Source organism: Cricetulus griseus, chromosome 3 (genome assembly GCF_003668045.3).
Source record: "Cricetulus griseus strain 17A/GY chromosome 3, alternate assembly CriGri-PICRH-1.0, whole genome shotgun sequence".
Classification (NCBI taxonomy): domain Eukaryota; kingdom Metazoa; phylum Chordata; class Mammalia; order Rodentia; family Cricetidae; genus Cricetulus; species Cricetulus griseus.
In genome coordinates, this window is record NC_048596.1 from 198,824,031 (window position 1) to 198,848,870 (window position 24,840).

General features: G+C 51.0%; 1 protein-coding gene and 1 long non-coding RNA gene across 5 annotated transcripts in view; one reads left to right on the forward strand and one right to left on the reverse strand.

Moving 5' to 3' along the window:
- Positions 1–24,840, forward strand: part of Znf469 (zinc finger protein 469) — a 104,718-nt gene that overhangs the window by 18,610 nt on the left and 61,268 nt on the right. The window lies entirely within an intron of this gene.
- LOC103161370 lies at positions 1,755–7,084 on the reverse strand. Of its 3 annotated transcripts, none has more exons than XR_004769298.1 (5): positions 6,815–7,084; positions 6,151–6,247; positions 5,568–5,775; positions 4,898–5,070; positions 1,755–2,938 (listed from the first exon to the last, which is right to left on the reverse strand). It is a non-coding gene; the product is annotated as an uncharacterized LOC103161370 (long non-coding RNA). The 3 variants fall into 3 exon arrangements; XR_004769297.1 differs by having other exon boundaries at positions 5,568–5,931; XR_004769299.1 differs by lacking the exon at positions 6,151–6,247.

A 24,840-nucleotide genomic window follows, 5' to 3' on the forward strand; every position in this document is an offset into this window, starting at 1 on the left:
CAGTGCCAGCAACCCCAAACATCTGGAGATAGGAAATGACAAGAGGCCAGGAGGAAGAGGCCAGCAAGGATGTGCTAGGAACCATTTTGACTCACATTGACTGAGTCACCCATCACCCCAGGGAGCCATGAGCAGGACCAGCATGTTCCCACACTTGTCCATGTAGCTCTGGAATTATTTCTGGTCTCCATGGCACCTTCAGCTTCAGGAGTATAGGAGCCAGGCTGGGGGGATGGCCCAGTGAGTAAATCGCTTGCTGTGCAAGCATGAGGACCTGATCTTGGATCCCCAGAACTCATGTAAAAGTCAGGTTCAGTGGTGTACACCTACAGGAGTGGTCAGTAGACAGGAAGATCCTGGGGGCTCCCTGGCTGGCCAGCCTACCAAAAACAGGATCCAGATTCCGTGAGAGATCTCATCTCAAAATGGCCAACCAAACAACAACCAAAAAGCAGAGACCGCTCAAGTAGGACATCTGATGTCAATGTCTATCCTTCACATATTCACAGTGAGCTCCTGCACGCGCACGCATGCACGCGCACGCACACACACACACACACACACACACACACACACACACACACACATATATATTCATACACCCCCACACAGAGAGAGAATGTAGAAGTCAAACAACCACCAGGAAAAGTGCCAGCCTAATCCTCACCATCTTGTTGGCACCCTGTCCCTCCCCAGGAGTATTTGTAGCTAGAGGCTGCAAACCAGTTCCTAGACTCTGTTCCTCTGCTAAGATGGAGATAACAAGTTACTGAGGACCAGGGTGCTGCCTGTCCCAGCAAGTGGATTGCCTAGTACTCCTGCTTGGATTTGAGTAGTAACTATTCCTCTGCTTCAAATTCTGAGTTCTGGACCCTACAAACCACACTCTTGGTCCACCAAGGAACTGGATGGTTTAGAAGCCCCCTGCATGCCTCACAGTGTAAGGTAGTGTGAGCCATACTGAGAACAGAACTGTGACAGCCATGCTGAGTGAACACACCTGGGCACTGGTACCTCCTAGTCCTATGCGTACATGCCTGGCCCCAGGGCAGGCCACGCTGGAGGACTTCTGCACATCTAGGAAATATGAGGGCATGCACACTCACACATGTACACATGCTTGCACACCATGCCCACTCCCACACATGTACACAGTGCCTGTGTTCACACATGCACACACACACCCTTCACACTCCCCCATACAATGCCCCCCATACATACATGTGCACTCATACAAGGAAATAGGAAGATAAGACTCCTGTTGCCAGCTTTCCTGCAGTACCCCAACATGTAGAACTAGGATTCTGTCATGGGATGAAGGAGGCACCTTTAAAGATGTACTAAGTGAGCCTCCTGCCCAGTCGTCAGCATTACCAGGTGCTGTGACCCATGCACTCTGCATCCAGTGTGCAGGACCCTGTCCAGCAGGCACTGTGTGAGTGTCTTTTGCTGACTAGGCCCCTAAAGGTCTGAGGGATCTGCTCATACTCCTGCCTATACCAGGTAAAATACCCTCTGTGGGGTCAACCACCACATGCCCCCTATTCACAGGCTCTATAGACATTGGGTGGCCCTAACATCCTACTTGGTCAAGTTGCCTAGGAGGTGAAACATAGCATCACTCAACTGGCTGTGAGCTCTGACACCTCCATGCCACGGAGACAGAGTGACCCGGGATTTTGCTCTTAGAAGTAGGTTTGAACAGGTTCTGCTTTAACACACATTCCGCTCCATTTCCACCTCAACCAGGGAGATGAGGCAGTGAACTCTTCAGAACATCTGTATTTAGCTGTTACTCTTGCACTATAAAAACCCACCCTCCAGAAGCATCTGGCTCAGTGGACATACTCTCAGAGCTATACAGCCATCCTACTATCTCACTGCAGAGTGTCCCTTCCACCCTGGAGAAGAAACCCCATAGCTCTCATCACACCCGTAGTCCTGCCCCACCCTGCAGCTGCTAATTTCCTCTCTTGTCTCCATACATTTGTCTTTTTTGACATCTTATGTAACAGAACCATGCGGCATGTGGTCTTGTGGGCCTGGCTTCTTTCACTCAGCAAGCTTCAAAGTGCTGTGGGGTGAGTCAGCTCTGCATTTGTTCTTATGGCTGAATGATGGCGCTGCGTGAGAGACCACACTGTGCTGGCTGTTCTCTTCCCCTGTTGGAAGTTCTGACAGTTCCCACTGCTGCTATTGTGAGTAGCGGACATTTGTGTAGGAGTTTCTATGTGGATGGAAGTTTTCATTTTTCTTGGGTGTAGATCTACTGGTGCAGTCATTGGGTCACATGGCTACTCTAGGTTCAACATTCTGAGGAGTGGCCAGAGTGGTAGACCAGGTGACCCAGTTTTTCATTCCTGCTGGCAGCGTGAAGGTCTGCAGCTTTCCCAGGTCACCATCCCCTGTGATTGTCTATCTCGTGATGGCTGACCTTGTGGGTGTGAAGTGGTTTCAGTTTGCATTTCTTGATGCCTCATATCCACTTTGCATATGCTTACCAGCCACCGTCTCTGGAAAAATGTCCATTCAGATCTGTATTGGTTACTTTTCTGGTTGCTGTGACAGAATGCCTGGTAGAAGCCTCTTGCAGAAGGAAATGGTTAATCTGGCTCCCAGTTTAAGGAGGGACATAGTCGACAGCGGTAAGGAGGTCATGGTGGGAGGGTGTGTGACAGCTGGCCACATGACATCTGCAGTTAGGAAGCTGGAGCAGACAGGGAATAAGGCCAAGGATAAAACTTCAAGGCCCGTGGAGGCTGGAGAATTGGCTGAGCAGATAAGAGCACTTTTTCTTGCAGAGGGCCTCGGTTCGATTCCCAACACCTACAGGGTGACTCACAACTATCTGCAGCTCCAGTTCCAGGGGAGTGGATATCCTCTTCTGACCTCCAAGGGCACCAGGCATACATGTGGTATAGGCAGGCAAAACACTGTCCTAGATAGATATGGATGGATGGAAGGAAGGATGGATGGAAAACAAAACCCCCAAGGCTGCCCCTAGTGATGCACTTCCTACACTAAGGCTCTACCACCTACAGGTTCTATGCCCTTCCACAACTGCACCACAAGCTGGGGACCAGTATTCACACATATGAGCCTGTGGGAGACATTTCACACTCAGATCACAATGAGAGAGAGCCTTTGCCAATTTTTTAATTGGATTTTTGTCTTTCATTATTATCTTAAGAGTGTGTGGGGGGTCTGTAATTCTGTACTTGGGAGGAAGAGGCAGGCAGCTCTGTAAAGTTGAGGCCAACCTGGTCTACACAGTGAGTTCCAGCTAGCCAGAGCTAAGTAGTGAAACCCTGACTAAAAAAAGAAAAGAGAGGGAGGGGGTGTGTATATTCTAGGCTCAGCCCTTGTCAGATAATTTGCAAACCTTTTTCTCCCATTCTGTGCACTTCTCGAATACTTTCTTAACATTATCATTTGATACAAAAGGTTTTGCTTTGAAGGAGCCCTGTATTTCCTGTTGCCCTGTGTGCTTCTGAGCCCTTATATGAGAGCCCATTGTTAAAGTCAAGGTTACAAAGACTCACTCTTGCTTTTTTCTAAGTCTGTTAGGGTTTAGCCCTTGTATCCAGGCCTTCAGTCCATTTTCAGTTACCCTTTGTAAATGGCCTGGGGTAGGAGACCCACTTCGTTCTGTCATATGTGGGCAGCCAGTTGACCCAGGACCTTCTGCTGGGGGGCTACCCTTTGTCTTGTTGAAGCTGGCATACCATATATGAGGGCTGGTTTCTGAACCCTCAGTCTCTTCCACCGTGCCCTTTCCTAGACCAACACATACCCTTCTCTTGTAGATTGAAAGTTAGCTTTGAGGTGGGGATGTATGAGTCTCCAGCTGTGCACTTCTTTGTCCATATTGTTTTGCCTACTTGGGGTCCCTTGGATTTATGCAAAATTCAAGGCCAGATCAGCTGTCAAGAAAGCCAGCTAGTATTGTGACAGGGATTATGCCAAATCAGGGATACATCCCCAAACCACTTGATGTTTTAGGAGTTCTTAGGGACGTAGAGACTTCCACCAATGGTGAGGTCAAATCCCAGGGGCAGGTCTTAAATCTCCCATGACCAGCGCATGCTTCTCTCTGCCCTCTGAGCAGTGCCAGAGCTGCCCACCAGTCCTCTCCCACACGACTACATCCTCAAGAGTTGCCTGTGTCTCCCCAGGGCCCAGGGAAAAGCCAGGATGGACTGGTGAGCCCAAGTGTATGTGGAGTACCTGTCCTAGGGGAGCTCTGTGGGGTGCAGAGTTCACACAGAATTTAGACATACATCACTTTCCCTCAGCTCTTCAGATGCTGTCTCAAGTGCCACCTCTAAAGTCTATAAACTGCACCTCTCAGATCTCCCACCTTGGGGCCTGGCCTCCTCCTTGGACCCATGTCACATTGACACTTGAGCCAAGCTGGCACCCACAAGCCACTCCTAGGCTATATCAGCTTTGGTTTCAACGTTGCAATAAAGAGGTGCACACATCTTGCAGACATGTATCCATTCACTCTTTGTGAATGCATCCTTTCCTAGTTCTGCTGCTGGGATCCCCTGGAATCTCTATGTTGTCCTCTCCCTTCAGGAACTTTCCAGAGACCTAAGCAGGCCTCTCCACCTCTCAAAGGAAGGAGGGGACTCTAGGTGAAGTAAATGGGGGAGGGCTATATAGCAGGTGTTGGTAATTTGAGTGGCAGTGCATAGTGTGTCCTTGGTGCACCTCCTGGACCTACAGCCCCAAATCTTCCCAGAATCTCCCATGGTACCCCAGGCCCTGGCAGAGGCAACCTTTCAGAAACTAGCCCTATCTTATTTGGGATTGTCTGCCCCTCAGAATGTCCCATGAAGAACTTATCTACTGGGGTGACCATTCTCTTCCCCTGGGTTCACCTCTTGGTCACCTCTGAGTCCCGAGCTCCAGTGGGAGGTCTGGGGTGTCTTCTTGCTGTGTACCCCAGGCCAGTCTCATGGTGTTAGAATAGAACCCAGAGGCCATTGTAAGGTGGTCCTTCTGTCAGCCAATAGCTGACCTCAGAGGTCACAGGTAACTGGAGTCCACAAGAGGGCAGAATCCCTAGAAACCCCAAGCTGGGATTCAGGAACTGGATCCTGAACTGGACCCAATCTGAGCCTGGCTCCCCCAGCCACCCAAAGCTCTCAATGGGCAGACATCTCTCATTCAAGAGTTCCTAGCCACAGGACCACTGTCACACCCTCACAGTCTCAGGAATGCCATTGTGCCCTGCCCCTGGGAACCAAGGACTCCCTAGCTGCCACCCTCCACACCCCTGTGTGTCTCCATGTAGCGTTGCCCAGCCCCTTGCTGGAGGTGGCCGGGGACTGATGTACCCACTTAGGAATTCACCGCTGGCCTCAGGGAGGGGACACTGGGATGAGGCCCAGCCTGTGGGGAGCCCTCAGCCTGCCCCTTGATTTGTGGCCATTCTCCATCTTGTCTCCAACCATAATTTCTGCTCTCACCCCTCGTCCCCAAGCAGAGTTGGCCAAACCAAGGAGGAGGCAGGAGTCACAGCAGTGTTCAAGCTCAGCCCTCCCTGGGAACTGACTCACCTCTCGCAGCAGTCCTCAGTCCTCAGAGGCAGAGGCAAGGCTTTCTAGAGGGGAAACTGAGGCTGTGGCAAGCCACAGGGCCGGGACAGGTAGAAACCTGTAGTGCTGTCCTTTCTCGGGGTCTACACCATCCCACTGGTGCTGGAGTTTCTGCCAGGCTCAGGCTCCAGACCAAGAGGCACAGGAAGGTGGCTCCCATCTAAAGAAGCTGTGTCAAAGGGAGAACCAGAGATGCAGATGCCCCAGAGAGAATTGTTCCCGGTTCTGCTCCATGTTCCCTTGGTGATGATGGTGATGACAATGGTGACAGAGGTAAAAGTGGTGTTGACGGTGGCCTGAGTTGGCCTGGACTATGGCCTCCACTCTGGGAGCAGTGGGACAAGACAAAACAAAACAAAATTTCCATTTGTATTTCCACTTCTGGGGGCAGAGCTGTGGCTTACATGCCATCCCTTAGAGTGAAGAAGCAAAGGGCAGCTTCCACTCATGCGCCTGCCTTTATCTCCTGGGCTGAGGTTGCATGCTAAGTGACCGATAGGTTCACTACACCATTATGCCACCTGCTCTGTGACTTTGTACTCACCATCTCACTCACATGGGCCTCGTCCACAAAAAAAAGGAACAGTATTCTCTATGTTGCAAAGGGCTTAAAAATACTCAGGTCATACCTGCAAAAGTAACTGGTATACAATTATTAAACGTTAGACAGCAGCTCCATCACTAAATCACCACCATCATCACCATTACCATTATAACCAATGTCACCATCATTGTCATCGTCACCATTACCATCATAACCAATGTCACCATCATTGTCATCGTCACCATTACCATCATAACCAATGTCACCATCATTGTCATCGTCACCATTACCATCATAACCAATGTCACCATCATTGTCATCGTCACCATTACCACCATAACCAATGTCACCATCATTGTCATCGTCACCATTACCACCATAACCAATGTCACCATCATTGTCATCGTCACCATTACCACCATAACCAATGTCACCATCATTATCATCATCACCATTACCATCATAACCAATGTCACCATCATTGTCATCATCACTATCATCTCCAGCACTCCCATTGTTTGTTTTCCCCTGTGGAGACACTATGAGTCCTATAAACTCAAATGCCAGCTCCAAGGACAATTTCCTCTTTCTATATAGGAAGAACGAGGCCCAGAGCATAAGCAGCTGACCCAAGGCCACTGAACTGTGAGCAGAGATGGCCTACCCCGGCCCCATGCATGGGTCTCTGGACCTCCATTATCCTCCAGTAGAGAGATGTTCTCACTGTCCGGGACAGGCTTGGGATGAGGAGGCACTCACTCTGTGTTCAGTTACCATCAGCAAAACCACTGAGAGGATCTCGGGAATAAACAAGTTGCATTTTTTGACAGATGATGGAAACTGACTCATAGGAAATAAGCACTCCAAGTACACTGTCCCGTTAGGTATGAAGCGAGTCAGGTTTCCGAAGCGTGGCCAAGAATGCTGTGGCTTGGTACAAGGGGATGACGCCATCTATGGGGAAGCTGGCGTGGGGGCCAGAGGCCTGGAAGCACTCCGTGGGAACTCTGACCCTCCCTCGGCATATGTCCTGTGCCAAGCCCCACCCACTGGCACCCACAGCTGTGCTGGGCATCTCTACACATGGGTACAGCCTGGCAGCTGGCACTGGCCACGAGCAAGGTCCTTGCAGGGGCTGCTGGGAATTGGGTCCTAGTTTGGTTCTGAATCTGAACTTCAGTTTTGAGACCATCTCAGTGAGACAGACCTTTCTGTGTACCTATGGATGGTCCGGTACCATGGTTGATAGGATATAATAGCACTGTCTGAAGGAGTAAAACAAGTCCAGATATACAGGGTCCCAGGCTGAGAAAAGGCTGGCTTCAGGCAAGCATGCTGGGAGCATAGGTGGATTACCTCAGGTGCCAGCTCAGAACCATCTAACCTCCATGAGCTGCAAAGAATAGCCATCAAGGCCACATAGAAGCCCAGAGGAAGGGCTTAGCACTAATTTCAGAAAAAGAAGATGAAGGCTCTGAGGTGCCCCGAACCTAGGGTCCAGCTCCTGCCTGTATTCAGAGATATTAAGTTACATTCCAGCCAATTATACCCTGGCCACAGCCTCCTGCGGTACCTGGAATTCATATCCCTGGCATGGGACACACCCCATCAGGCCGTGGCTGCTGATCAGTGTTTGGGTGAACCTGGCAGCAAACTGAGCACCTGTCTTCACTGGTTGCAGCGCTATCTTTGTGGGGAAAACAACCACCCCTACCAAAGGAACTCATTGTTAGCACTCACCCTGGAGCTCCCCACCTCCCAAAACACAAGCAGACATGAAATCCCCCTTGGAACCTAGCAGGCACACAGATGATAGAACTCTCTAGATTTGCTGGGTCGTGGCAAAAGCAGGTCCCCAGTTGAGTCACAGTTAAAAACACGAGGCATTCCTTCCATTTGATGGAGAGAGAGAGAGAGAGAGAGAGCCTGAAGCCTTGCCACTCTACCCAGCCTGTGTCCTACCTCTGAGGGAGGAACATCTGTCTGTCCTCTGAGGTTAGACTTCATGACCTCGGGAACAAGTCTGGCTTGGGGGACCTCAGAGGAAGAGAAACACTGGCAAGGAGGCTAAGCACCTCCTCCACTAAGCATGAACCAGAGTATGATGTTGAAGGACCAGTGACAATGGAGACTCTGCAGTGCAGGGCATGTGTGTTTGTGCATGTGTAAAGGGAGACAGGGAAAAAAAATCTTAAAGTTTGGCCCTGTGTACAGATGTCACCCCCTTTTCTAAAGACAGTGAAGCTTTACGCTGTCCGCAGCTTTCCTACCCATGAGCAGAGCTTCCTCTAATGCCTGTGGCCCCAGCTTCATGTCAGAGACCCGCACACTCCATAGCTATGATGGGGGGGGGGGTGAGCATGTTCACACCACATATCTGTCACTGAAGAGTTCATACCACCCTGGCCGGCTGCCTGATGCATACTGAGGGTGAACTGGAACCTACTCAGCATGGCCTTCTAGACGCTTCCCACCATTTAGTCTTATGGAGGGTGTGAGGCCTCCTTCTGCCTGAATTCGCTGCTCTCCACACTCCTCTGTGGGACTTCGCTCTACAAGTGGGACTTGTCTTGAAGCACCTAATATCTGTAAGCACAGAGCAAGGTGCCAATGGGCTGTGCTAGCTGTGACTTGATTTTGGGGTGCCAACATACCTGCTGCCGCACCCTGGCTAGCATCTCTTGACACTGGCAGAAGAAGAAGCAAAGATCAAAATCTAGACCACAGGCTACTTGGAAAAGGTCACTGTAATAAACCCTGTGTCCTGGGAAGAGGTGTTGACCAGTAGATCACTCATCACTTTTGGCCCCTCAGAAAAAGATCTAGGACTACAATAAGGTCACCCGGAAGGTGACAGAACATTGAGTCCAGAATCAGATTGGGCATGTATGTGTCTCACAGCCTGGAGCGGTGGCCTGGAGGGTGTTGGGTGAATCGTCATCTCTGAGTATGCATCTCCCACGAGCCTGTGGTTGGAACCTCGTGGAATAACAGTCTTTGGGATGCAGCTAAAACAAAGCTCTCAAGATGAGGTGATCCTGGTTTAGGGTGGACCCTCTATCCAGTGGTAAGTGTCCTTACAGAGAAAAGAAAGGAGATCATAGACAATCCACTCCCATCTGCCTGTGCTCTTTCCTTTTATAATAATAGTACCACTCGTCAGGAATCAGTGAGAAATGCTTTTGGTAGCAGACACCATCAGCATCATACAGACCCAAGGAACAATTGTTATCCATACTCGAGACCCACCTTCTGCTCGCTCACCTGAAGCTAAGTATTAGAGCATCCTCTACTGAGTAGCCAGTGACTGCAGTCTAATGGCTGAAAGCGACTTACTGGATTTCCAGTCTGGTACTGTGACTCCCCATACCATTGGTGAGGCTGGTTGCTTTATGGTAGCTCCAAGGGGAGCCTGTCTCCTGTCTCTTGCCTCCCTTTCTCCTGGAGACAACAGTACCTCAAATGTGTTCTCTATCTCAGGTATGTTCCTCCCTCTCCCTCTCCTCTTCCCTCTCCCTCTCCCCTTCCCTCTCCCCCTCCCCTCCCTCTCCTTGTCCTCCTCCCTCTCCCCTCCCCCTCCCCTTCCTCCTTCATTTCCCCCCAGGCATGTTCTCTGGCTCAGCATGCTTCAGGATGTGTTCAGGGCTAGTCCATCCTTCCCTTTGGTGCTAAGCTGCCAGGCTTCCTTGAACGGAGACACCTAAAGTCATCAGCACCTTTCCTAGAGCTATGGGTGGTGGGGGGAGGAACAACACCATCAAATGAGTGTCTGAAACACTGTTGCCATCACTGTGTGTGTGTGTGTGTGTGTGTGTGTGTGTGTGTGTGTGTGTGTGTGTGTGTGTGTGTGTGTGTGTGAGGCTCTGGAACCTCAGGGTTTGGAGTCGGGTTGTTTCTGAGTAGTGTGTGTCCAGCTTAGTCATGGTGCTCTGAGCCCCCAGCCTTCCCTCTCCCTGTCTGCTGCTTAGGTATTTCATCAGTTTCATTCCTGCTGTGGAGGCCATGCTGGACTCAGAAAGGAACAGGCCTGTGTTCCCTACAGCAGCTCCAGCAAGGATCCTTCCCACCTCTGCTGCTGTCTGGCCACTGGTTGTCCCAGTTGGTTGTATCACTCCATCTGCCTTCATGGTCCCATGACCCCATCCGTCCTCTCTATGGAGACCTCTACTCCTCTAACAAGGATGCCAGCCTTGGTGGATTTGGGCCAACCTTAATGGAACATGATCTCAATTTAAGCTGATCACATCAGCAAAGACCTTTTCAGACCCCAGGGGCCTTGAGTTTAAGGGACAAATTCTGCAGGTTTGGAGGCAAATAGAGGGCAGTCACCCACAGCCAAGACCTGGGTTCTTCTCCAAGTCAGGGCCAAGATAAACTCTAGCAACAAGCCCAGGCTTAGACCTTCTGATTCATTCTTTGCCTTCTCCATACTAGCCAGTGGCCCAGGCACCCGAGACACCAGTGGGCTTCAGCAAGGTACAGGGAGTGGTAGGTGATGCTTGTTTTTATGGTGTAGCATGTCCTGTTGGGATCACAGCTTGCTGCTAGTTGCTCCCTGTATCTTCCACCACCCAAACCTCTCCAGTGAGGCTGAGGCTCATCTGGAGCAGCAATCAGAACCATCCTGGCAAAGTTGTCAAATGGGCTCTGCTGCCTCTGCTAATGATGATGCCTGCTGTGGGCGAGGTCCTTCCCAAAGTGATTTCCCAGGCCCGGCCTGTGTGCACCATGCTCAGCAACAGACAGCTCCCAGCCCCTACTATCATGAAAACTTCCTCCCAGGCTTCCGGCTCCTTCCCTGGTCCAGACCCAGGGAGACCCACACCTGGATCAGTTGGCCAGGTCCTACCATCCCGTTCCTTCCTCCCCCAGGCAAGGCAGCCATGCTCTGGCCTCTGTACCTTGAACTTTGCATTCAGCCACTGCCATTGAAGTTGATAACCCTCCAGACTGTGGGTAGACTGAGTGGACACCCTCATTCTCATAGGAACCTCCAAAGAAAGGGAAGCATGAGGAGCCAAGGCTGGATTAAACTGCAACCTTCACAGAGCTCCACTCAGAGTTGGGCTGTGCCCTTTGCCTTGGCATGATGGACTGGCACCAGCCTGCGCATTGACTGCAGGTGGGCCCTTAGGAAATGCAGCTAGATGTCTTTGGCCCTGTCCTCTGGTGTCCTGGGAAATGTTTATAGAGCTAACAAGATTTCAGATGTTGCATGATACTCTGTTTAATTTGAAGATGCCTGTGTGAGGTCAATGCTGGAGTGCTAAAAGCATGGATCTGTTACCTGTGCCTCAATGTGCAGGGGAGGTACAGGGTTGCAGGTCACATGCAGGCCACATTGTCTCCTGCTGAAGCTTTGTGCTTCAAATACCCTATGCCACTTTAGCATCAGATGCTGGTGTCAGGGACAAGGCAAGCTGGCCGCCAACTGCAGCTCCACATGGGGTCAGTAAAAGTCACTTGGTGGTGCTCAGTGGACAACAGACAGCCTAGTTCAGAATTCCAAGATGCTAGTATTTGTGCAGTCACGTGGCTGTGCCGCTGCCACCACTCTGTAACTCTGGAGCACCTTATCCTCTCTAAGGCAGACCCTGATGCATGAGCGCTGTACCCCAGCAGTCCTCACCCCACTCCCTGTCTCTAGTAATTTTTTAGGACTTCCTTCTCTAGTAAGTGGAATTGAATGTTGTTTGCATCTGTTGTCTGTCACTCCATATATGTTTGCTGGTGTCAGAACTTCGTTCTTTCCCGTGACTGAAGAATATTCTACTATGTGGGGTGTCTGGGTGAGATATGGTGAGCATTCTGCTTCTGGCTATCACACTGCTATGAATATAGTCCTCTCTGAGCCCCAAGATATCCCATGGACTATAGCCAAACTCATTTTCAATATTGCAGGTGGCCCATTGATACCTCTGAGTAGTCAGAGAGAAACCCCACCTCCAGGTAGGCCGGGGTTCTGGGGCCTAGTGGTGATGCCCTACCCACAAAGACATGCTGCTACAAGGCCCTGTGTTGGGTCCAGTCTGGCAGGAGGAGCTCTGTGATATATTTGCTTCAGCAACCTAGAATTTAACTTGCTCCTTATTCTCCTGCCAGATGATATCACTCTGCTCCAGCGTGGTGGATAAGGAAAGGCTGTCTTGCTAATAGCTGTGTCTCTAACCCCATCAGGGATGTTTATGCCCTCCTTATGACTCTGCGATTTTAAATGCTCTGCAGAGTGCCCAAGTACAATTTAGCTACCATAGAAGGACCACAAGGGTCCAAGGAGAACCAAGTCAAATGAAGGCTGACCTCTGAACTCAGTGAACATGTGTTCACCTGGAACCTGTGCATGCACCTTGATTTGGGAAAACAGTTTTTGCAGATGTGACCAGTTGCAACGAGATGGTGACTATATCCCTATCAGAAAGAGGGAAGGAAAGGCAGAGCCTGGGATCATGTTATCAAAAACCAGTGACATCAGCAATGGGCAGGGAGGATCCTGCCCTGGAGCCTGAAGAGGAAACATGGTAGCCACATCTAGGTTTCAGGCAGTGTTTGTGGGTCCTCCCAACCCTCCCAGATGCTTCGATGTTTCCGCTATTCAGATAGAGCAGAGGTGTGGAGTGAGAAAACTCAACTCAGGAGACGCTACAGAACAGAGGGTTGGCACTATCACCTGGAGTCATGGGCCTCCACCCCAGGGTGACATCTAGCATGCTGGGCAGCCTCCAGCCTGATTCTGTGACCGAGCCTCCCCTGTGTGGACTGTCTCCACAGCCTCTCTTTGTTATGGGGGTTGACCACATGTTTCTGCTCTCTACATCAAAGGGAATGTTCTCACAGCCTTATACAGTGTGCCTTGTGAGGAGAGGGCATGCGGCGGGGGTCACAGAGCATGAGTCTCCATGTGTCACTCTCCACTCCCTAAAAGCTGAGGCGCCTCTTTTTGTGGGACATTTAACAGACAAAGAAATTGAGGCTAAGAATGGCTATCTGTCTGAGGTTACCTGGTCAGACCCAGGGTGCAACCCTGCATCCAGAGCGCCTATCACCAACCACCCTGGGGACTCCCCTGGAAGCTCACAAGTGGTGCTTAGAACTTGGCCCTGACCTCTCTCTGTAAAGGAGTCAGGGAAGCTAAGACATGAGAGGATCCTGACCCTGAAATGGCAGCCACCAGGGAGCCTCAGAGTGCAATGGGGTACCTCAACATACCACTCTGCTGGTCCCCACTAGCCCCCAACTGGTGTTAGTAATAGAACAGAAGCAGTACTAGCCAAGGCCACCATGGAAGGGGGATCAGGCTATACTTCAGGTTATAGGGCATCTCTCCACACCCTAGGACAGAGCAGGCTAGTAGGAACAGGAGTAGGAGGGCAGGCATGAGCCTGGGTGAGGCGGGCCCCAGATGTGTGGCCAGGTGGGTGGAGCAGGCAGTGCAGAGGGAGCAGGGGTCCTGGGCCCCAAGACAAGAACTTGGATTCTCTTCTGAGGGTACAGCAGTCTGTGTGGTGTTAAGCAGATTACTGGGATCCGAGCCCAGGACACTGGCCCTGGGGGGGTCAGCATATTCTCCACCCTCACCCCTGCTCACCCACCAGGAGGCCCCTTCTTAGCATGCAATCCAGACCTGCATGCTAGCAGGGCAACAGTATATAGGAGGGGCACAGAACAATAGCGATAGGAATGAGCCAAGTATAAGCCAGGTGTCACAGGCCACATCCACAGGGTCCCATGGGTGCCCATCTGCCATCAGCAACCTCTGGGTGGTCCACAAGCTTTGTGGGGGTTGGCAGTGCTGGGATCTGAAGCCCCCGGGAGATGAGTCTGGACTCCTTACTGAGCACATCAGGAAACTGAGGCTGGAGGCAAGGCAGTGGGCTCTGTGCCACAGAACTCAGAGGAGGTGGATGTGCAAGAGGGGGTCTCACTGGGAACAGAATCTGCTGGGGGCAGAGCATTGAGGGACCATGAGAGGGCAGGGGCTTCCAGGGAGGGAATGAGCCTAGGTGGGTCAGGCTGAGAACCCAGCTGCAGAGTCCCATTGCCCCCGAATGCTGCTTGCTGCCTGTGCTTTAGTACCCAAGACACAGCTTTGCGTGTAAAGCACAGATAGCAAACCTTGCAGCTTGGCTGGCCACATATGGTCTCTGTTACGAGGTCCATTTTATTATTTTTTTTATAATCTTAAAAAAAGAAAAACGAAAACGTGAAAGCTGTGCTGAGCTATATAGCATGGGCCTGGCTGAGCCTGTTAATTCTCCCTACCCCACTGCCAACAGCTCCTTGCCTTGTGGGCGTGAAGTTGGGAGGGAAGCCTCCCTAGGGGAGGCTTTGTTTGTGCTGATGAGGACCCCACTTGGCGCTGGACACTCTGGACTGGGGACACTCAGGAGCTAGAACACCCCAATCTATGCACTCCATCTAGAGACATGCAAAACCCCTGGGTTCCAAACCACAACTCTGGGGAAGGGACCTCCAGGAGTCCATCCACCACAGCCAAGGGCTGCATATCAGGAAGCTAAGCCACCATGAGCTAAAATGAGCCCTTCCTGTCCTAGAATTAACCATAGGCACTGTCATGGCACCTAAGATGTCCCTTCCCTGAGGATGAGCTGAAAGGTCAGAGGGAATGGCCTCCTTCAAACCAGGTCAACCACAGCCAGCCTCTGAACTGACCTTGAGTTGGCTCTGGAAGCCCCAGAGGGCACCCTATCTCTGTCCCAGAGGGAATGAGCTATCAGAGTCTCCAGCCACCACAGTGTACTGCTTTGTGAGCCAAGTGCAGTTCATTCAAACAGCTGGGACCTGGGAGCTCCTAGCATCAAGTGAACCAGGAATGTACTGGGACGGGACTCTGCCTCTGGTTTTGCGACCCTGCTCAACGGAAGAGTCGGAGAGTCCTGTGGCGCACAGCTTAGGAGGTTAATGTGTTTAAGGAGAGAAATGCCATTTCTTCCTTATGGACTTTGGAGGAGGCAGAGAAGGACTGTGGGAGGGGGCACTGCTTCTCTGCTCTCCTCTCCAGGGGGACTCACTCCGGGCTGCACTCCAGCTCTCTCTGCTCTGGTCCCCTGACGTCATCCTCATCCCCACTTCCTTTCACATCTGCCTGAAGGCAGATTCCCTCCCTCCCACCTCATTGGACCAGTAGAGGAGAGGCCAGGGAGGTGACACCAGCCTGACCCATCTGGGGAAGGACTCTGTTTTAGGCTTGCCTTTATGAAGCAGGGCAGCTGCCCATGCTGTGCGGAGGGACATGAGCAGCCAATGGCTTCTGGGTACACAATGGCCAAGGGTGTGGTGAGGAGGCTTTGTGGGTAGGAAGGCTGTTGGGGGCCGTGGACAGGTGACTCAAAGGACATTTGGCAGTGGTCAAGGTCATGACACAGCAGGGGCAGGGACAGCTCGGGGGTGCTGGCTGTATGAGGAGGACAGCAGGGGGGCAGTTTGGAGGACTCATCTTAGTTATGTTTCACAGATTCTTGCAGCTCCCCAGCCCCCACATCCCATCCTCCAACTCTTGTTAGTGTGGAGAGCTAGTGTCCTACCAACCTTATACTCTGTGCAGGCATTACTAATCAATCACACACTCCACTGAAGCTGGGAAGAGCCCGGGGATCTTCTAGTGCTAGCCCTCCTCCTCTAACTAGCGGGAGTCGGTGAAGCAGGTGTGACATAGTAGCTTTTTTCACCCCTAAGTGCTGCCTTAAGCTCACTGCCCAGAGCTGAAGTGAGGCCTGTGTTGACTCTACTGTCTCTGGTCCCCCACACCTGATTTCTCTGCTTAGGACAAGGTTTTTGTCCCCCACCCCACCCCTGTCCCCTGCAGCCTCTGGAGATCTGTGAGGAAGGCAGAGAAGGGAGCCCTTACACATGCTAAGGGACAGACCTAGATAGGGTCAAGTGGCAAGCAGGAGTGCTACCTGCTTCTCTATATGTTGGTATCTGTATTGGATGAGAGGAATGCCAGGATGTATAAGAAGAGAGTGTTGGCCTCCTGGTGACACTGAGCAGCCTGGGCCACATGTTGCCAGCTGCCTCCAAACCTTTGTCCATGCACCTGGATATGTGGGGGTAGGTAGCAGGCCTGAGGCAAGCTGTCTCTCAGTCCTTAGAGTGTGGGGGTGATGATGACATCAAGGCTGGGCTCAGCAGGCAGCGTCTGTGTCCTCATACACTCCAGCACTTGGGAGCATCCTGTCTTTGGTATCCTCATCACAGGGACTAGCGTGGCTGCAGGGCTCAGAAAGATGGCTTTCTGTCCTACAGCCCTCACAGTCCAGGGTTCTTGGTAGCACTGAATATATCTTCTCTCAGGCCTCCACCCACAGCTCCAGGATGGGCATCAGACAACCCGATGTCCCCTGCATGAGTTTTGCTGCAGTGGCTGAGTAAGCTCTGTGCTGAGCACATACCCAGGCTCATAGGCCTGCCAGGGGCCCCATGTTCCACACAGAGGACAGGGGAGAGATGGAATTGTAAGATTTCTTTTCTTTCTTTAAAAAAAGCAAAACCACCATGACCAAAAGTAACTTGGGGAGGAAAAAGTTTTATTTCATCTTAAAACTCTTAGGTCACATTTCATCACTGCGGGAAGGCACTGATGTCATTCATGGAGGGGTGTTGCCTGGTGGCTTGCTCCCCCTGGATTGGTCACTTTACTTTGTGTACGCCTAGAACCACATGCCAAGGGACAATAAAGAAAACTGTTGACAGTTTTGGCCACAGCCCAGTCTGATGGCAGTATTTTCTCAGCTGGCTTCCTCTTTCTCAGATGACTGTAGTTCTCAACAACAACAAAATGATCGTCATAGATGGAGATAGATGCCACATAGGCAAATGTCTGCCCACCCATCCACATGTGTGGACTGGAGCTGTCTCCCTAGGTGAAGGCAGTGGCTAGAGGTTTGCTTCTCCAGAACCGCTACAGGGTAGTCACCAAGGGAGGACTGGGCCTGGGGATCCAGAACTCTTGGAAACCGGAAACGGAACATCCCATCAGTGTGAGAGGGCAGGAGGGTCAGCCTTCATCCTCAGAGAGGCTCCTGGAGCAGGAGGCGGTCTGCCTGATACTGGAGCAGCACTCTCCCGAGGATCTACAAGACTTCGAGGAAGCAGTGTGCTGTGTTCTGTGTGGGGAAATCACTCCCTATACAGGCAGCAGGTTCTAAACCCACCTCACTTGCCACAGGTTGAACAATAGGCAAGTGGAAGTGTGTGCTGACATAGGTGTCAAAGAGTAAGGCAGCCAGAGCCCCCTCCCATGGTCATTGTAAGCTGAAGATATCATACAAAGCCATGCTCAGCTGTGCGGTGCATCTGCACCTTGGTTGCATCTCTGCTGAGGACACCTGGAGGCCCTGACTTCCTAGCAGCCATGGGCACACTCCCAGCTCAGGCCTGGAGTTCTCACATATCTGCAAGCAATGCCCAGCACTCTCTTGGGGGAACTGCCCATCTGGAAAATTCCCAAGGGACAAGCCACAGGATCATGGACCATTGCTTAGTGTCAAAAGCAGGGAAATGGTTCGTGTGTGTGTGTGTGTGTGTGTGTGTGTGTGTGTGTGTGTGTGTGTGTGTGTGTGTGTGTGTGTGCGCGCATGCTCAAATGTGTTTGTGCACACACATGGATGCTATGGTGTCAAAAGGGCACAGGTGTGAACTGAATGACTTCTAGTACCCAAGGTTGGAGCCACTGGAACAAGAAAATAAGTAACAGTGTAGGGTCATAACCCAAAACATAAAATAAATACCCACAAGTCCATAATGGTCTAAACAAACTCCCGAATGAATAAATAATAAGCACAGGATAGTAAATGGTTCCCAGACACTATAAGAAACTCATCCCACCAGAAGGGAAGGAGGATCCTGTGCCAATTGAGAGCCATGCTGGATAGTAGAAGGTGAGAGGACAGAAACATGCCTTCAAACAGACAGTGGCAGATTGGGAGGGCTCAGCCAGGTGACAAGACCATTAGCATGGAAAGGCACACTGCTGATATGGGCCCTAGCATGATATGACAAGAAGGGCACCCTTTCTGGATCATCTGTCACTTGACCCCTTTGTAATTCTTTTTGTTGTTGTTGTTGTTTTTACTCTTTGGGAGTCCAACACCCAGTTCCCAGATAATCACACAGAGACTTATTCTTACTTATGAATGCCTGGTCTTAGTTTGGCTTGTTTCTTGCCAGCTTTTCTAACTTAACTTACCTCTTATACCTTTTACCTCTGGGCTTTTACCTTTCTTTATTCTTAATCTTTATTAATTATTCTTAATTCTTACCTTTCTTTCCTTCTTAATCTGTGGCTGGCTGTGTTGCTGGGTGGCTGGCCCCCTGGTGTCCTCTTCTCCTCTTTTTCTTGCTTCTCTAGCCTAGATTTCTCTTATTATTTATTCTCTCTGCCTGGCAGCCCTTCCTATCCCTCTCCTGCCTAACTATTGGCAGTTCAGCTTTTTATTAGACCAGTCAGGTGTTTTAGACAGGCAAAGTAACACAGCTTTACAGAGTTAAACAAATGCAACATAAGAGAATGCAACACATCTTTGCATCATTAAACAAATATTCCACAGCATAAACGAATATAACACGTCTTAAACTAACATTCCACAAAACCCTTACCCAATTAAATCTTGAGGAAAGCATCCAGGCACTGCAGAGCTCCTGAGCCACACTCCACAAAATGACTATGGGTGCCGTGTAACAAGAACAGTCTAGGAGGCTGTCATAGCGGAGTTCATGACGGCAAGAAGGGCTGGGACTCTCCACTTCCCCGCAGATCTTAGGCAGGAAGCAGACAGTAGACAAGAAGTGGTCCAGACAATAAGATCCAAGGCCCTCCCACAATGACCCGCTTACTAGATGAAGCTCCAACCCCCAAAGATTCTACAGTCACACAAAACAGTGCCACCATCGGGGGACCAAGTGTTCAAATACATGAGCCATCGTGAGACCGTTGACAGTCCTTTTACTACCCTCTCCCCGCTTTGTCATCTAGATTTCAAACTGTATCAGTCAACTACTGCCTTGTAACAAATAGCCACAGGAATCACAGTGGCACACAGTGATAGGCATGTTTCTCATTCGCTTACCTTTGGGTCGCGTAGTATTGTTAGATCTGCACTCAGCTGAGCAGGCTGCAAACATGGCCTTCTTCAGCTTTACCCCACGAGTCTCATTCTTCTCCGATCAGACAGAGGGCTTGCTCTCTGTCATGGCAAGCTCAGGATCCCCCGATGGAAATTGGAAACACAGCCACTGCCTAGGTCCTACAGACCCCATTGTCCATCCACCTACATTCTTTTCACTAAGGTCATCCTCCTCCTTAGACAAGGACGTGCTGTCACTCTGTGGAGGCCAATGAGAAAAAGGCGATTTCTTGCTGAAAGCTTGTGTCTCTCATGCAAGCCTGTGTTGGTGGAGGACCTGGGGTGCTGCTGTAGGAGCAGAAGGCTTAGGGGTGAGAAGAGCTGAGTGGAGGACTGTGCGTCCACTCGTATGGTCCTTAGGCACATCATGTCCCCCTTGGCTTCAGGCCCTGTTGCAGAGCAAGATGAGCTCTCAGGACTGACCATGCAGTGTCTTAGGTCTGGGCAGGCTGCCTTCTTCAGCCACATGGGGACACTCTAGTGTCACGTGCATTGCACAGGGAACCTCACAGATTACGACAGAGTCCTCTTCGAATACCTTTCTCCAGTGGCCTTTCACGCTGATGACACTGAGCTTTGGAAGGACAGTGGGTTGCACAGGATGATCAGTCACCTCAGTGGGGTCATCGGCTGGCAGGACCGCTGGGGCCCAATGTCTGTTTCAGTAGACTCTGTACCTGTATGTCACAGAGGAGCCCTGGTGCTGCTTCTCCTGACCTTGCCCTTCTTCTGCTGGTCCATTCGCCCATTGATCTGCCCCAGTCCAGCGTTGCTCTGATGATTGGCTCCACGTCATCCTGGACAGAGCACAGGAAAACAACTCCATCTGCTTCCATTATTCTTGGATGAAGAGCGGTGTGTGAGGTGGAGTTCTGGAAGGCTATGTTGTGGGCTCTCCACTCAGATTTCTGGCTGAAATGCTGAACTTAGCAGCCGAGACCATTAAAAAAGAATTTTTATTCCATTTCTACTTTCTTTGTTGGTGCCCAGGCTGACATCTCCAGGGACCAGAATTCTTGGCTTCATCCAGTTGGCCTTCTGAATGTAGGGACAGGCCAGCTTCAGGAGCTGGGCAAAGGGCGGTACATGGGCTCCGGTTTCATCATTTACAGGGTGCCTCCAGAGAGGCTGTGGCCATGGAGGGAGGGACCCCATAATGCTTGCTCACTGATCTCCAGGTCAGAGATGCTGAGCTCTGGCAGACTTCTCCGGGACACAGTGCCAACTCCCTCAGAGTCCCTCCCTGTGGACTCTGGCTTGAACCTTCACATGGGGTAACTAGAGCCATAGAACTCACCTTCCAAGCAGAGACCTTTGTCTCCACTTTTGAGAAGTGACAAGATGGACAGCTACATATCCAAGGTCCCATGGCCACCTTGACAGACAGCTGGCCTCAAGCCAGACCCCACCTTCTAGCTCTCCTGTCCCTGCTGTGTTCATGCTGCCCCAGCTACTGTCAGACTGTCCCTGGGACCACAGGGTGGAGCACAGCAGTAGAGGGCATCCCACTGTGAGGGTGGCATGGAGTTCCCACCACTGTGGCTGCCAAGCTGCTCCTTGGTTCTCTGAGGGGTGAGCTCATGAATTGGGAGAAACATTCCGATTCTTCCTGGTTCAAAAAAAAAAAAAGTAAAATATATTCATGGGAAAATGCAAACGTGTCCACATGTGAACAGGCAGTGTGGCTGAGCTCTGTCCAGATTTGGGGTGTTCTCATTGGGTCTGGCTCATATTTTGTGGAACAAGCCCTGCTTCCACCCAATCTCCTGCCTACCAGCCACCTGTGCCCCACCCAAGCTTCCAAAGCAGTGTCCAGGGGCCTCTGATCCTCTGGATGAGCCCCCACAGTGTTGTTGGCAGTGTCAATGTCCCTTTCATATACCTGTGAAGGCCACTCTTGTAAATAGGGCCTTGGGGAAGAGCCAGTTAGGATGAGGTCAGGAGGATGGGCCCAAGGCTAGTGCCTGGTAACCTTTTAAAGGGGAAGTTGCACTGGGACACAGGCCCATACAGAGGGAGTCAGGACAAGGAAAAGCCTGGGACCCAACACTCCCTCCAGTCTCAGAGGAGCTGGCTCTGTCCCTACCTTGTCGTCAGCCCTGCCCCTCTATCTTTTGGCCTGGACTGGTCATGACTTGGGAAGCCCCAGAAGGACCTCTGGTCCCAGAAGGGGGCTGGAAGTTCATTTTCAAGACACCCTTCATCTGCATGAGTCCCCAAGTGGCCCTGACAAAGGACCCCAATCTGGGGACTCAGACAACAGAGGTGCCTTGTGCTTGCTCTGTTTTGAGACAGGGTCTCATGTGTCTCATGCTAGCATCAAACTCACTATGTAGCTGAGGATGACTTTGAACTCCTGATCCTCCTGCCTCCACCTCTGGAGTGCCAGGAGACCACTATATCCTGTTTTATGTGGCTGGGGATGGAGCCCAGGGCTTTGTGCATGCTAAGTCTGTCCTCTGCCAGCAGAGCTCAGCCTCAGCACAGCAGATGTGCTTTCTGTCACATTACAGGCCAAGCTGGTGGTTGGCTGGCTCCTGGGGTCCCCGAGAGGAGTCTATTCAAGCCTCCATCTAGCTCCTGGGGACCCAGCAGGGCTTGGTGGCCTTAAGTAGGCCATGCCATTCTATCTCTGTTCTGTTTTCATATGACTTTGCTCTGTTTTTTCCAAGTCTCTTTTTCCTCCTTGGGTGTACCCCAGGCACATGAGTTTAGCCACCCTTCATCATGACCTCTTACCTGGTCACACCGTCACAGAATCTCTTTCCCAGGCCAGAGTGTGCAAGTGTGTGTGTGTGTGTGTGTGTGTGTGTGTGTGTGTGTGTGTGTGTGTGTGTGTAACTCTGAGAGCTCAGGTCAGGGCTTTGCGTAGACCCATACAGAACATTGTGTAAATCTGTAACCCTGTCTGCTGTGTGGTGTGGGTATATGCAGTTCTCTAACCCCAGTTTCCATCGCTTCACTTGGAAAGATCTACAGGCCAGCACAGCTCTGGCCAGGAGGCAGAGGGTTCCAGCAGTGTGGAGAAGCAGTGAGCAACCATGTTCCCTATTGCCAGCAAATCGACTCAGATTCCCAGGCTGCAAGCAGTGCAGCCCAACTCCACAGAGGAAGGGGCTGAAGCCCACAGAGGAAACAAGTCTTTGCAACCACAGAAATCTTCACAGAAGTCTCGCTTCCAGTATTCTTCCACAAAGCAGCCAACACACACTACACGCATGCATTCTGTACCCACACAGCACACACACACACACACACACACACACACACACACACACACACACACACACACACGCATACTATACTCACATGACAGCTGGTAGCACACACACTACACATATACACAAGCATGTTGTACCCATCCAGCAGCCAGCTACACTCATGCATGCTGTATCCACACATCACACAAACATATAATATGGAACATATACTGTGAATGCTCATACCACACACAGCACATGTATGCATGATACATATACACAGTGCATACACTGCATACTAATCCATACCATACATGTTACACAAACACACATGTATACCCCTCACCATGTTAGTGACACACAGAGAAACATTCACAAGTGTCTCATACACAACCCACATATGACATAGAGCACATACCATGCACACAAACATGCCCCCATCCATTTCAGCTATGGACCACTGCTGGTAGCAGCTACCAACAACCTGTCTTCTAGGCAACGTCACCACAGGCAAGCTCCACATTCTGTAACATGCCTTCTTGTCCATCACCATAGGGGTTGATGGCCTGAACCCAGAGTTGCTGACCTCTGAAGATGCCCCAGGCAGCTCACTGCCAGGCTCAGTTCTCTCACACAGCCCCGCTCTTCTGCAGCGTCCTCTCATCTCCAGCCACGTAAGGATCTACCCAAATCCAGCTTTGGCTCAGCTTGCCTGTGTCCCAGCACCACTGCCTGCTGACTCTGACAGAGAACACCAGGGAGGGAAAGACAGCCTGGCCTCACCACGCCCCTCATCAGCTCCCCTCTCTGAGCCTGGTCTCCCTTCTGTAAGACATAATTAAAAATAAGAAAGACTGAGTAGCCTGTGCTTGACAGAATAGTCCTCAAGATGCCCACGCCCCAGTGCTGTGACATCTGCCTTGACATAAGGGAATCATCTGTATGTGGTGGTTTGGATGTGAATGGCTGCTATAGGCTCCTATAGGATCAGGAGGTGTGACTTTGTTGGAGGAGGTGTGTCACTGGGGGTGGGCTTTGAGGTTTCAAAAGGCCATGCCATTCCAAGTTAGCGCTCTCTCTCTCTCTCTCTCTCTCTCTCTCTCTCTCTCTCTCTCTCTCTCTCTCTCTGTCAGGTAAGACCTGCATGCCTGCATGCCTGCTGCCATGTTCTCTTCCGTGATAGTCATGAACTCTAGTTTCTGGAACTGTGAGCCCCAAATTAAATGCTTTCTTTTATAAGCTGCCTTGGTTACAGTGTTTGGTCACAAAAACAGAAAAGTCACTGTGAAGCTAGTTGGTGGTCCACGTCTTTAATCCCAGCTTTTTGCAAGGGGTGGGGCTCAAAAAAGTAAAGATAGAAAAGTCACTGTCACTGTCCCTATTGTGACATAAATGAACCTATGACTGCCCCCCCCAATCCCCACCATGGTGAAAGGGACTTTGCTGGTAGGCTCAGGCCCTAGTTCAGGTCTTGACTTGGGAACATGTCCAGGATCATCCAGGGAACCAGAAGTCACTTCAGGGTCCTTTGAGGTGAGACTGCTGCCCCTCTGGTCAACTGGAGCCATAAGAATGGACATGGGGTCCCAGAGGCTGCACTGATAGCCCTGAAGGTGGAGGGAGAGTTCCAAGTCCAGGGATATGGTGGCCACAGAAGCAGGAAACAACGACCATCATACCTCCTGAGGCATCCAGAGGAAGTAGCTCTGCTGTAAGCTAGAAGGTAGAAGGTCAGTGAATGACCTTGAACTAAGCTTCCAGAGTGGTCATGCTTGCTTTGTTTTTCCTCTTTTGTGGGAGTACTGGAGACAGACCCAGGGCCTTAGGCATGCTGGGTAAGCCCTTACCACTGAAATATATCCCAGACAGCTATAAACATGTTTTTAAAGTCATTGAGTGTGACAGTTTGCTATATCAGCCACGGGTGACTGACCACCCCCAGATGAGGCTGTGTGACCTTATACACGTGTCATGACTCTGCCAGGGTGTGTCCTTGTCATTAACAAATGACTAAAGATTCTGCTCAGCACTCACTCTAGGAACTGCGGCCATAGTGATAAGTCATGTGGCATGCAGCTTGTCCCTGATGGGACATCATGGAAGACAGTCAAAGACTTGGATGGTATCTACCTGCTGTGCCGAAGGGTGCCTGATAGTAAATTGCCAAACTACCCTAGGCCATAGTCACTCACCCCTAAAAGAAGGATGTTAGGCATGGCGACTTTTCCAAGATCTTCCTCCATCCAATTCCTCCTGGCTTTGGGACTGTTGTAAAGGGCTCTGATCTCCAGTAGCTGGAGTCCTGTGGGTCCTCAAATAGTAGAAGTGCCTATGATGTCCCCACTGCT